Source organism: Copadichromis virginalis, linkage group LG1 (assembly GCF_057382275.1).
Source record: "Copadichromis virginalis isolate Kocher_CV1m ecotype Utaka linkage group LG1, C_Virginalis_male_GT1.1, whole genome shotgun sequence".
In the NCBI taxonomy this organism is placed as follows: Eukaryota; Metazoa; Chordata; class Actinopteri; order Cichliformes; family Cichlidae; genus Copadichromis; species Copadichromis virginalis.
The window spans coordinates 25,716,181-25,730,783 of NC_140618.1; the positions used below are offsets into that span (position 1 = coordinate 25,716,181).

Genomic DNA, 14,603 nt, shown 5'->3' on the forward strand with positions numbered 1-14,603 from the left:
CATTTTTCCGAACCCGAAGCTAAATCCATGTTTTATACGCTGTGGTTGCAAAAAGTCTTCTGGTCATCTAAAGGAAAATCTAAAGGAAAACAGCTCTCGTTGTCCTTCCTCTGTGACCTCAGCAAAGACTTTCCTGATGAGTATATGGGCTCTTGCTAGTTTTGGGTCATACTTAATACACATTTTATAAATTATGATCACCCTAAGAGTGTGAAAAGATGTATTTATCAGCCAGTGGGTATCAATCTTTTACGGGTGGAGAACGCTGTCTGACACAGTATAAGTCTCCTATTCAGTTGGGCTGAGATGTGGTGACTGAAGGCCACAGCATGTGAGTCACATCATTTTCATATTCATCACAACATTAATCATGTAGGATAAAGGTGATTACTCAGCTGCCACTCACTGTCGGGGTCAAAGATTAGCTTTTCCTTTAATTTCTCAGCCATGCGTTTGTGTTTAGAGTGATTGTAGTGAAAACTGTGCATCTTCATTAGATGCTAAAAACACAGTTCTAATTAATGAGACAATGTTGTGAAGAAGACAGTCTAATTTATACTGGATGAGTTGTTGAGGTACAGTGTGAGGCTGGTGAGTGAGCGTCCCTCCCAGTCTCAGCGTTGATGTGTGGCTCCATCACTCTCTGTCACAAATCTCATTCCCTCCTGCACTCACTTGGATTTCATGCAAATTTTTGTTATTCCACGTCAAGAAAGGTGCGTTCTCTAAGCGACTGGGTCAGGCAGGGGGAATCACATTAACCGACTCAGATCTGCCACAGCAGCTTATATAACTCTTGCTGCTGCCGTTTATCAATTTGCAATGCTCCAAATTTTTACTGCAGCCTGATTTTTTTTCCAAGCTTTGTCACAGTTTGTATTTACTTTTCAAAGTCCATCCTGTTTTTTTTGCATATTTGAGTGTTTAAAAATTAGGAAACAGATAATGAGGCCAGCTGTACTGGGAGGGAGAGAAGAGATTAAAGCTTTTTGTTCATTCGAGCACTGTGAGGTTTATAGTGTGTAAGACTTCTCTACCAGGATGAACCACTTGAGCAGCCTTCCATGTCTAATATTAAATTTCAAGTACACATATTGGCCATGTTCCCTTTTCTACCTGGCTGCACCACAGGGACAATTTTGCACGTATCTCTGTCACCTTAATGGTGCAGATACTTTACAGTAACTACTTAGTTAAATCCACATTAGCAAATGTTTTACCCACTCAGGGGCAGCCTATTTTAAGGCTAAATGTGGGGATAGGCAGCTGCTTATTTACACATCCAGCAATGATACTTCACTGTTGTTGTGTCTTAGTTCAGCGTTCCTTCAGTTCTCAGTGGGTTCCCCACTACAATTAGCTCCTTATACATACAAATTATTTGAAATTCAGATCTTGATTATGGAAGCTTAGAAAAGAAACGGTAGAATTAGTGTCTTTCCTTTGTAATAACAGTAAAATTTACTTTTTATTAGGCACACTTGTTTAACAGCTGATGAACACAAATATCTAATCAGAATCACATGGCAACAGCTCAATATATCTAGGTATGTAGGCACAGTCAAGACAACCTGCTGATGTTCAAACATGGGAAAGGTTGAACTTCTTCAGCTTGGTAGGAAGGCATCAGTAGGTAGGTATCTATCTATCTATCTATCTATCTATCTATCTATCTATCTATCTATCTATCTATCTATCTATCTATCTATCTATCTATCTATCTATCTATCTATCTATCTATCTATCTATCATGTCTGGTTAAGTTCTTCACGAACAGATCAGATAAATAAGCTTTTGAATAAACACACATATTTGTACTGTCTACAGGGCTGGTCATGCACCTGGCCTGATATTTGTTTTAATAATACTTCCTCAGGTCAAACAGAATACGATGCATAAAGGCGAGGAAATGAGGAAACTAGATTTATTCTAATTTACTTAATCAGACAAACTGCCAGTTAAAGAAATGATATTCAAAGTAGAAAGTTTTACTGTTAGAGTTGTAAATGTAGAAGGTAAAACACTGTATATTAATGAGTTGTTTTTTTTATGCTCTCAGGTACTGGGCACGGAAAATACAGAGTGGATAAAGAGAAATTTGTTAAGCTGTCAGTGCCAGTGCATCACTGTGGGGAAGTGTAGTGAAGTGTATTGGAGCTGAGTTTGGGTGCAGTAAGCGCGTCAGGTGTCTTTTTAATTGTGCTCCTGTGTGTGAGCAGGTGAGTGGGAGGTTTGTGTGTGTGTTTGAGTGCATTATACTTTGATGAAGTGTGGGTGTGTGGGCACATGGTTATGGGTTTTGTAGTTGTCAATGCACATTTACAGAAGGCAGTGATGTGATCTGTGGAAAGCCTTTTTTTTTAAAGTGCTCAGCGCAAAATCAAATGTGCTTCATGTCGCGCACAGTTTATCTCGTACACCTGGATGTAAATGCTCCTCACAAGGAAAAGAATGAATACCATTTCATGGGTGACCTTGCAGCAATTTTGCAAAAAATAATCTTTTGCGGCATGACTTTAAGAGATAGCAAACAATTTTAAGTGTGCCCACTGCCAACTTTGCGCCCCTCCCCTTCTCATTATTTAGTATCGAAAGAGGCAACAGGCTTGAGAGCTCAAGTTTGCCTGAACAAATTTGTACACAAATTCAACTCCTAATTCAGAATAAAGAACTCTATTCTCACTTCACAATCCTTTATGAAACATTGGAATCATGCTATTTGGTCAGACATTATTCAAAATAATTTTTTTTATGAGTTAATAATAAAAAAACCTCAACACCAGAGGTTTTCAGCTTGTACAATATGGACTAAGCTTGGTGCTGAATATGCTTCAGTATTAGTATATATGTAGTATATATATCGGTATCGTTGGTAAGTTAGGTCACGCCTGATAGAAGACATATTTGACTAGGATCTGTTTTCTTTTTTATTCCTGAGGTGAGAAAATAGCATAAAGTTGTTTTGTTTTTTTTGTTTTTTAAGATAAGCAGTGAGGATTTGTCGGATTTCTTGGAGACAGACCAAGATCAAAAGGCAACAGGGAGGAAAGGAGCACTGCACACTCTTAGGCTTTTGGTTTGCTGTGGGAATTCTGCAGTTTTATTACTGTGTTTATTTATTTAACATTAGTACATTAGGAAAGTCAGTTCTCTTTGTTCCTGTCCCAGTAGGTCAGCCCTACTGCTCAACTGTTACATTAACTTGACAAACAGACAATTTCACCACAGGAATTAATGTGTGTATAAATTTCAGCTGGTACTGCACTGTAACAAATATGGATATAAAGTTGAAAAGAAAGGAGAAATTTATGACTAAAAAATATTTGCTGTTTTGTGGTTTTGTAAAAGTAGGGTTAGGACTCCACATTTTAAAGCTTTAATATAAGAGTTTCGACTGCTACCATGTTGGTTTTCTGAAGCTAGAGGTTACCTTATTTGGATGAGAGTGCTAGCACATGCTAGCAAGCCTTGCTAGAAAGCTTCTAAGTAACAGCCAGATAAAATACTAAAAGTTCACTTTCCCAAATTGAAGCACAAACTTCTTAGATGGCCTGCAACACACAGCAAGCCATGCAGCTCAAAAAGACACCAATGACACAAACACGGTGGAGAGGTCCAGTTCAGTGACTCCAATTAGCAAAGGTGAAGAGTAGCAGACGCTGGGCTACAGCTGCCTGTGTCACAACAAACCCTCAAAGAGGCCCCTAATGCCAGTATCATAGACAAAGCGTTATAAAATCATTCAGTCTCCCTCCAGTTGTTATGATGGGTTAAACTATCCAGAGAGGCCCAGTTCATTTTATTTAACTTCCACATGTTTTAATGCTGTAAATTTGGGCATTTTAACATGGGAGTCTGAGCCTGAAAATGTCTTTTGGTAATTTCATTTTGGATTCATTTTCCAGTCCTGGAAGTTGCTGCTAAAATCAAGGGATCCTGATCAAGGTGTTCAGATTCCCCCACTGGAGCTCCAGACGAAATCGTGAGTCACTGTAGCAAACAGTCTGCGCTGTCTGTAAGTATGAGTTTATACACATCTTACCATTTTTCACTCACATTAAAGGAAAGAAAATCAGTGAACAGCTAACATAACAATGGCTAACGTGCTTGACAAAAAAACATTTAAGTGGTAATTGCATGTAAAAGGACTCCACGTGATTGTTATGGTTATTTTATACCGGTCCTTTTTTATCCAACTGTATTTTTCTGTTGTGTTTCTTGTTGCACTTTATAACATGGTCTGTGACTAACAGTCTAATTCCCCTAAAATGAAACTGAATTTCCATTTTATTTTATTTAACATTATAATGTAATTATTTAAACCTACAAATACCTACTCAACGACACACTATAATAAGGAGGGAAATAATTCAAGTTTTTAGCAGGAAGAAGAAATATTATACAATAAGTAATTTTAAGTAGGGGAAAAGGATGCTGAAGAAGACGGCAAGACCTGGTCACTTAAAGAGAAATGGCAGCTAGAACTGAGTTGAACAGCTTCTCTGATGCTTTGAAAGATGCAGTAAGATAAATCTGTCGTGGTGTGTGGATGAAGCGGACTCGAGCGAAGATCTCCTTGCAATGATACAGTGAATTTATTTACAGAGTGAAACAATTACAGTCCAGTGAAATCCCTCGGCCGTGGCCCCCGTGGTCCATTCACCCAGCTCCCGTCTTCTACTCTCCACCTCCTAGTGCGAAAGACAAAAAAAAGGAGTAAATAGCAATCCGAAAGCGAGTTGGAAAAAGCACACAATCAAGACACTACTAACGAGCTTAGAATAATGATCCAGCGCTGACTGAAGCCTGGTCACTGCGTTAAATACACCGGGGTCTGATGGCGGATAATTCATGGCAGCTGGTGAATGTTAATTAATCGGCGGTGTGCCGAAGCTCCGAACGGAGCTACTTCCGGGTTGGTGGACCTGCCTCCGGGGAAGCGCGGCTCCATCTAAATAAACTCAAACATAAATGATCAGGTCGCCCAGCAGGGCTAGTCAGACCATGACAAAATCTGCCAAGTATTCTCTTGGCAAATGTGCAATTGCTGCATAATAAAATGGACAGATGTATTTCAGAATTCTAGGTCATCACACAATAGTACATCAGAGACTGTTCAGTTCTGTGTTTTACAGAAACATGGCTCACCCAAAAGACCCCCCAGAAGGTCTTTTCACTGTCAGGCTACATGGCCTAGAGATGTGACCACAGCATGAAAGAGTGCAAAACTGGCTACCCCAGAGATTACGTTTTTAACTAAACTATGGACATCAAATGTTCAGCATCTGGGAATCTGGTGCAGGCTATTTTATTTACCAGAAGAACTACAGAGTACAGCATTTACACCCTTGGTTTAAGTGCATGAAGCACTGAAATAAGTCTTTCAGCATTGTCAGCAAGTATTAAAATGCATAACCTGCTGCTGCCTTAGCTGATTCTAACCATTTTCATGAAAACTCTATCTTACTTAAATGTGAATATATAATCTTTCTTACTATAGGAAGCAGGACACTTGTTTAGTGATATCAAAAAGATATTTTCATGGTCCCCTGGTCTTCTTGTGCTGACCTGCTTTTTCTGATTGTTCTTGCTCTTTGTTGCTCTCTCACTCTGTGAGTGTGTATGTGTGTGTATGTTTGTGTATGTGTATCCACCATTCTGATTCACATACCTGGAGATGGTTGGTAATCTACTCACCTGTGTGCAATTGGTCATTACGTGTCCGGTGAAAGGAAGACAAAAATTATTCAGCAGGGAAGGACATGGCCCTCTTTGTGTAAGACAAAGAAGAATCGCATCTGGTAAATAGTTATATTGTGGTCAAACAGTCCACTTTATTGACTTATACTCTGGGTAGGCAAAACACAGGGCCATGGCTGTAATGGTTTAAATACTGCCCGAGCAACTTCAGGTTTCGGCTCTACATAGTCATCTTGCAAATACTGCTAAAAAAACTTGACCTGTATTTCTGTTCCTATCGAGCAATCACAAGTCTGTTTATCTCCAACACAACAAGGACACCACTGATTTTATGCCACCCAGTGCTAAAAGACCATAATTCAACTATCGACTGACCTCACAATAGGATAACAGGATAGAATTCAATCTGTTACTTATTCTGTTTCCATTGCAGATGATTACAATTACATTTTTTAAAAGCTGGATCTCTGTAACGCCTACCACCTGGTGCAGATAAAGAGAGAAATAAATCAAAAACATCTTTCAACACTCACCTGGGGCACTCTGGGTATCTTGTGATGCTTTTCAGACTTACCAACACACCAGTATTGTTCCACAGCATAGTTAAAGATGTCCTCTGGTACTTCTTCAGTTACTTTGTCTTTGTCTACTTGGATGATACTTTCATCATTTCCAAAACCCTCTCTGAGCATCAAAAGACAGAGTAACATTTATTGCAAAACAAACTGTTTGTCAAGGGAGAAAAATATGAATTTCATATTGATTCTGTGGTATTCTTGGAGATCCTGGTTGGAAGAAGCAGAACCACTATTCATTGTATGTACTAATCACGAAAACTTTTTGTATTTCCAAGCAACTAAGGAGCTGAATGCTCGTCAAGTCCCCCCCCCCCGATTTTTTTTTTATGTTTAATTTCATAATTACATAATAGCTCTGCCCAATAATATTAAGCCTGATTTCACCAGGATTCAACTCCTTATTCTGTCTCTGAGTTACAACCCATCCAATTCATTCTTGGGTCTGCAATACTCAGCTGAATGAGCCAGATCCTGGGATGAGAACCGATCTTTCAATCACCTGCCATCGCCTGCCTGCTCTCAGGTAATCCAATGGGCCCATTCAATACAGTTTACCTGCCACGTGACTGTAGTCACACTATAACTGTTCTTCAGAGAGTTATTTTGTGGTCTTCATTGGTCAAAGATGCCCTAACCTTTATAAACTTCTAAGCTTCTAACTGACCATGTGTGCTCCATGGCATTCGTCTGGATTTCATTTTGGATTGAAGTCTTTAGGTCACATCCTAGGAAGCTGTTGGACGTTAGGTGGCATGGGTGCAGCCTTTGATATCTGGTGGACTGGCATAGCTATGGTCCTAAAGAGCATTCCTTGGTCCATAAGTCTGGATAAGTACTTGATCCAGGAATTTCACTGCAGGCACTCCAGCAGGCTCGGTGGGTTGCCAGGAGGGTTACGTTCTCTCTGTCTGTCTCTCTTTCTTCCATATTAGTGTGAATGTCTTTCATAAAGGCAGCTAAATGATATAGGTACAGCATCTTTTCAGATGGACTATGCCATTTATATCTACTGATAACCCCTTCAAGACTTAAGGAACCCATACCATGCTGTCTGGGACAGATCACTCTCCAGATGAGATTTACACAGGATCTCAGTTTTCAGGTTACACCCCATAAGGCAACAGAGCCAGATAAAGTGTCAGCTGGAGCTCTGAAAACTTTTGCTGTACAAAAACATATTTTAATACTATGTTGGATTAGGTTTTCACTCTGTGCAACTTTTCTCAAAAAGACAAATACAAATCTCAAGAAATATTTCCCTTATGTAGTGCTCACGTCAGCACCTATGAAGCTCCTCAATCATGCAAGTGACTAGTTCATTTAATTTTGCGTATTCAACAGGTTGATGTACAAACCTCTGGCAGTTGCTCTCCTCTCAGTCTCACCAGTCTCACTGATAAGACTGATTTTCTTGTCTGGACAATAGTTCAGTTGTAACGCTGTCTATCCCAATATGTTAACAGCAAAGCTGTTCTGGACCTTTCTCACCTGCATCTGGATTTTAGAATTTTTGATAGAAAGACTTCCAATAGCTAGACTACTGACGTTTAGCAGTATCAGCAGTGCTGAAAAAAACAACAACAACTAAACACTGGAAGCCTCCAGTACTGCTTTATCAAGCCTAGTCTCTTTTACTTCAGTACTGATAACTGCCTAGTCACCCATAATTTCAGCTGCATTTCATTTTGCAGGTGACACAACCATCCTGGGACTTATCAAGAGAAACCATAAATCAAATTACTGGTAATGAGACGCTTACCCAAGAGAAAGAAGACAGTCTTGTCTTCTACACCAACAAGACCAAGAAGCTAAACCTGGATTTTAGGAGCAAACCAAACCATCTGCCAACTCTGCTGATTAAAGGTACTGATGTGTAACGTGTGTACACCTTTAGGTTTCTGATCCTGTTCATCACCAATAATCTGAGTTTGTCAGAAAAAACTTTCTTACTTTTGAGAAAGCATAGCAGAAACTCAGTTCTGTCAGGTGACTGAATAAAGCCTGTCTGAGCCATCAGCCTTCTGTCCAGGACTATAGACATGTTATTGAGAACATTCTCACCAGCTGTCTCATTGTATGGTAGAGGAATGCCAAAATAATAGAGAGAAAGGCCCTTTCAAAGAAGCATTAAAACCTTAGAGACGACTGAAAGAAGCACACCTCTTAACAAGAGAACAAACTGCAGCCCATCCTCACACACGCTACACACCCCATCACAAAGGTGTAGAAGCTCAGATATCCCCGACCAGAAAGCATCAGAGCATCAGCAGCTATCAGCCTACTGGTGAAAGACATTCATGAAGGAGTAAAATATAGCTACCAGTAAAGATTCCTCTTATGCTATGATAACAGACTGACAGATCAGCTTAATTTTAAAAACACACAAAGACACACACACCACCCTGCACCAGGAAACACTGTTGAAAGGGTTAAATTTATAGTGTTAATAACAGCTTATTAGACTTTTAATAGTATTAATTATGAAACCACTATGTGTGAATCTAAACACAGCAATCCACCTAACATAGAAGAGTGGGCTGACACATTCATCTTAGCAGAAAATAATAATCCTTAATGAACGGCTTGAAGCAGGCCACTACTTCTCATCAGTCATTGTTTCATATCGGCAGATGACCCACAGGACATAGATATAGGCTTGGATTGCCAGTGAGTGCGACTGCATGCCATGCATGAACGCAACAAGAGCTCAGCAGGATTAGTGCTGCCTTAATGCTTCATGGCATAGATTCAACGAGGTGCTGGAAAGATTCCTTAGAAAGTTTGTTGGCATCAAACAGTTGCTGCAGATTTGTTGGCCACACATTCATGATGTGACTCTCCCATTCCACCACATGCGAAAGGTGCTCTATTGGATTCATTTCTGGTAACTGTGGAGGACATTTGAGTACAGTCATGGTTAAGAAACCAGTCAAACTTGCCTGTCAGATACCAACAACTATGCCACATTCAAAGTCACTTAAATCACCTTTCTTCCATATGGTGATGCTCGATCTGAACTTCACCAGGGCGTCTGGATCATATCTGCCTACACTGAGTTGCTGCCATATGATATATGCAGTGAACAAGCAGTTGAATATGTGTATATATATATATATATATATATATATATATATATATATATATATATATATATATATATATATATATATATATTAGGGGTGCAACGATACACAAAATTCACGGTTCGGTTCGGTTCGATACTTTGGTGTCACGATTCGATATTTTTTCGATACAAAAAAATGTTCCCTGCTACCCCTGATCGCCCTGTGCATGGGGCTAGACGGCCAACACGTTAACGAGCTAACTGCGCTAACACACTAGTTCCCACCCATGTAATTGAGCATTGCGTGGCACATCCAACATACTGTTTTACTTTAGTCCACGACGCGCTTACCTTCAGGGTCATACGTCACATGAAAACCAAAATAATTCCAAACGCCAGATCTGAATGAGGGTGGGGGAGGTTCAATTTGCCATGTTGCAAGGAGAGCTTAACTTCTGTCTCGCTAGCTTGCCCTGCGCTCAGTGAATCTGTGTTCGACTACTCCGCCTAGGCTGCACTGTTGAGCGCAGATCCACTGAGCGCTCAACACAGACAGCATCGTCAGAAGGAAAGTTGATAAAATAAATTAAAAATCTTGTATTGTTTGATACATATGCGTACCGAACTGAAAGCACTGTATCGAACGGTTCAATATCGATATGAGTATCGTTGCACCCCTAATGTATATATATATATATATATATATATATATATATATATATATATGTATGTATATATGTATATTAGGGGTGCAACGATACACAAAATTCACGGTTCGGTTCGGTTCGATACTTTGGTGTCACGGTTCGATATTTTTTCGATACAAAAAAATGTTCATGCCTTTTTAATTTGTCATTTATTAAAATTATAAATATATATTTTAACTCAAAAGTACAGTTTTTAAACTTAATGTTGCTGAAACAAAACTAATTAAAAAAATAAATATATCTCAGGGCTCTCAAAATTTCAAAATCCCTGGTAGCCCTTCGGGCAGGGACTCTTCAGTTTTTGGTAGCCCAAAATAAATGTAAGTAGCCCGAATAAAAAAGAGAGCAATTTTTTGATTGATGTTTTGTTTCCTGTTTTGTTTCCTTTACAATATTATACATTAAAGTATAATATTGTAAAGGAAACAAAACATTAATCAAAAAATTGTTGAAAAACAAATTACAACATTGTATAAAAATTACAATCATCAACTCAAATACTTGGTTCTAATTGAACAGAAATTTCTATGAACTTGTAAGAACTGTGTAGGACATGAATCAGTCTGTGTCAGATCCTGAATTTGAAATTTCCACTGAAGTCACGGGAGGCAAGTGGAACCAAGATCTAGGCCATTTGATTTTTGAAGTTTGCAAAGACTGCTAAATTTTGCCAGTGGTAGTTCACTCTTTGCAACATAGTACGCTGTTCTAAACAGATTTTTCAGGTTTATTTTTAGTATGTTATTTGCAATTGGTGTTTGTTCTGGGAAAGATATTGCAGACTGAGCAATAATGCATTTCTTGCATTTCTCATGGGTTCTAATGGGGGCCTTTCTTAAAATGACTGGTCCCAGTAACAAAGGCGCTTGTCGACTCAGAAATCGAGAGAAAACCAACAACACACCCGGCAGAACATCATGTTATTTACACGGGTGCACATAAGTGGTCCGCATGTGCGCATTCGCTGTCAAAATAAAAGACGCGCACCAGATAAGAAGTTGCAACGCACGTTTGCGTCCATATAAAAAGCACTGTTTTTGTCCGCTAGAGTAGGATTTTCACGGCACATTCCGCACCACATCTCTGTGCGTTCATCATTTGTTTGAAGCCAGCTCACCTCCTGCAACCACTTTTCCGAGAATACGCGCTTCTTTTGTGGTTCTGACTCCTTCTGACATTTCTTTGGAGGTAGAGGAACACCAAAGTAATTGCTTAAAGGAGCTTCTTCGACATCTTTAAGAGTTTTAAACAAATGTCTGTCCTCCTCCAGAAAATCTTATGTATGCAAACACGCGTTGCAACTTCATATCTTGTGCGCGTTTTTTTAAATTTTATTTTGACAGCGAATGCGCACCTGCGGACCACTTATGTGCAGCCCCGGTTATATAGCTCGTCATATTGCAGCCACAGAAATTCTTTTGTCCATGAAACCATAAAGCTGCACTTTCTTTTTGCCTTATAGTCTGATTTGTCATAACTTTTCCGTTTTGTGGTAAGCTTTTCTTTGGCTGTCACTTCTTCACCCTGACCTCTCTTATTTGGCTCAGCAGAACTAAAATATATATCCTGCTGCTTTTACACACACACACATAACGGTCAGTGATTCTCTGCGCGATCAACCTCTCATATGTTTAAGCTTGCTGCGAGAGATTTCACTTGTCATGTTTGCATAGTAAGCTAACGATTGATAAGACGATGTCAGAGGAATTGGTGCGCAAATTATCATCACTCACCAATCAGTACTGTCGCTCTCTATACACAGTTCGCGCGATTGCAAAGTGAAAGCAAAAAACAAGCGCAAATTCAAACGAGATTTCAATATGTCACATATTGACAGTGGCTCACCGATGCCAATGACATAATTACCCAGCTACATTTCCGAAAGAATGCAAAAGCATTGACATATATTTTTCCTTCCTACAATAGCCCGACGGGCAGGGCAGAGATAGATTTTGGTAGCCCGACTGGAAAAATCGGGCTAGCGATTTTGCAAGCCCTATATCTGATTGAGGAATCACTCATCTTTGGAAAAGAGAGTTTATTACAGAGAAATGGCTCTTTCCAAAATAAAAGCTATACTATCCGCTTCTTCTGGGCTATATTCTCAGCAGCATATTGTAGCGGGTCAGGGCTGTTCGGGGTTCTGTTTGTACAGTTATGTTTTGTTTATGTTGCCATAGTGACGGGTGACGCCCTCTCGCTGCGACGGTGTGTCCTTCGGGGTCAGAGGGCGCCCTGTTGTTGTTGTTGTTGCTGTGCGGTTGCCGCGCTGAGCAGTTAGCTAGCGGCAGTGTTCTTCTGCAGATGTCAATAAACGGCTGTGCTCCCTGGCTAGCTCACGGGAAGCAAGACTAAACGACACCTCCGTCTCCTCCTTGTCTGAGCTCGCCACATTGGTGTCAGAAGTGGGATGATGGTGGCACCCCATGTTCTGACCCGAGTGACTTTTCCCCCGCCGGTCGTGACCGGCCGGTGCGCCAAAAGAAGGCACCTGGACATTTGCAGGACTTTGTGTGGGGTAATGGGGTCGTCGGGGACGTCGGGGACGTCCTTCCTACAATAGCCCGACGGGCAGGGCAGAGATAGATTTTGGCACCCCGACTGAAAAAATCACTCATCTTTGGAAAAGAGAGTTTATTACAGAGAAATGTCTCTTTCCAAAATAAAAGCTATACTATCCGCTTCTTCTGGGCTATATTCTCAGCAGCATATTAAACAGCTGTCTAAATGACTCGGCTAAAGTTAGTAGCATGCTTGCTTGTTTTTTTTCTGCTTCCACTTGTCTTTGCACTAGGATGATGTCGGCGTAAATGTGCAGTCATATTCGTTGTGTTCCCACTAGTGCTTTCAGGTTAATCTCGTTGAAATGACCTTAACGCCACAACACGGCAAATCTCCGTTAACGAGCTACCGCCGATCGCCCCGTGCATGGGGCTAGACGGCCAACACGTTAACGAGCTAACTGCGCTAACACACTAGTTCCCACCCATGTAATTGAGCATTGCATGGCACATCCAACATACTGTTTTACTTTAGTCCATGACTCGCTTACCTTCAGGGTCATATGTCACATGAAAACCAAAATAATTCCAAACGCCAGATCTGAATGAGGGTGGGGGAGGTCCATGTTGTAAGGAGGGCTTAACTTCTGTCTCGCTAGCTTGCCCTGCGCGCTTCCTTCTGACGATGCTGTCTGTGTTGAGCGCTCAGTGAATCTGCATTCGACTACTCCGCCTAGGCTGCACTGTCGACCCTAGGCGGAGTAGTCGAACGCAGATTCACTGAGCGCTCAACACAGACAGCATCGTCAGAAGGAAAGTTGATAAAATAAATTACAAATTTTGTATTGTTCGATACATATGCGTACTGTATCGAATGGTTCAATATCGATACGAGTATCGTTGCACCCCTAATGTGTATATATATATATATATATGTATATATATATATATATATATATATATATATATATATATATATATATATATATATATATATATATATATATGTATGTGTGTGTGTGTGTGTGTGTGTGTGTGTGTGTTACATTAACGTATATGTTATATATGATACAGTTTCATCAAAAATTCATGCAAAATATTAATGCATATGTTGTCAGTTTAAGCACTCTTATGCAAATTAAAGTGCCAATTAAGCCAGAATTGACTGTAACCATCACAATAAAACAAAAATACCCAGGAGAGGCCAGGTACAGCATGAAATTTTGACCATAACTTATTACAATAATTGTATTTGTTCACCTAGTGTTGCTGATAGCAGGGTGGGGACACAAGGCAAGCACTCTAATTCACAAATGGCACAATCAGGCTAATGTTACAGTCAGCTGGCCGTCGAAAAATGCCACAATCGCGTTGATATGGCCTATGCTGCGTTGTTTTTTTTAAATATCAATAGTGGCTGCAAAAAGCAGCATAGCTTTTAGGTGAGCTTTGAACACAGCCACGCAAAAAAAAAAAAAAAAAAAAATAGGCAGAACACAGAGCAAGTACCGCCATTAAGAACATCACCATAATTAACACAGCCATAATTAAAAGAGTTTGCTGAGTGTGTGTGGAGTAGAGGTCAAGTGAGTATAGCAGTGCACCTGATCTGTGCTGCCTAAACCAACTCACAGTCGTTGCTTCATTTAGTGACAACACAACAAACAAGCAGCACAAATTGGCAGATAATTCCTGGTAACACCTTTAACATCACCTGAGCATGTTGCTACTTAGCTGGTGCAATAGTTTGGTTGTGTTTGACAGCACACATTCAGGTGTTTACCAGCTCGACAATCCTGTCAAATTACTTACTGCTCTTTTTGCTCTTGCAACATAAGTGATAAAAATACACATATGTAAAATGTTAAAAAAAACCAAAAACAATTATGCATATAGTAGTGTGATTTAATAATTTTTACTGCCTCAGATAATAAATACATAAAAGAAGAGAAAAATGATAGCAAATTAAAAGGGGAAGCAAAATTAATGAATGTTTTGACAACACACAGCACAAAAAAAAGCCTTGAATAGCAGAATCTTATTTTCACTTACA

General features: G+C 39.9%; 1 long non-coding RNA gene across 2 annotated transcripts; it reads right to left on the minus strand.

Moving 5' to 3' along the window:
* Positions 1-4,573: 4,573 nt before the first annotated feature.
* LOC146718857 (uncharacterized) lies at positions 4,574-9,879 on the minus strand. 2 transcript variants are annotated; one of them, XR_014920452.1, is made up of 3 exons: positions 9,694-9,879; positions 4,773-6,384; positions 4,574-4,691 (listed from the first exon to the last, which is right to left on the minus strand). It is a non-coding gene; the product is annotated as an uncharacterized LOC146718857 (long non-coding RNA). The 2 variants fall into 2 exon arrangements; XR_014920451.1 differs by lacking the exon at positions 9,694-9,879 and having other exon boundaries at positions 4,773-6,586.
* Positions 9,880-14,603: the final 4,724 nt, after the last annotated feature.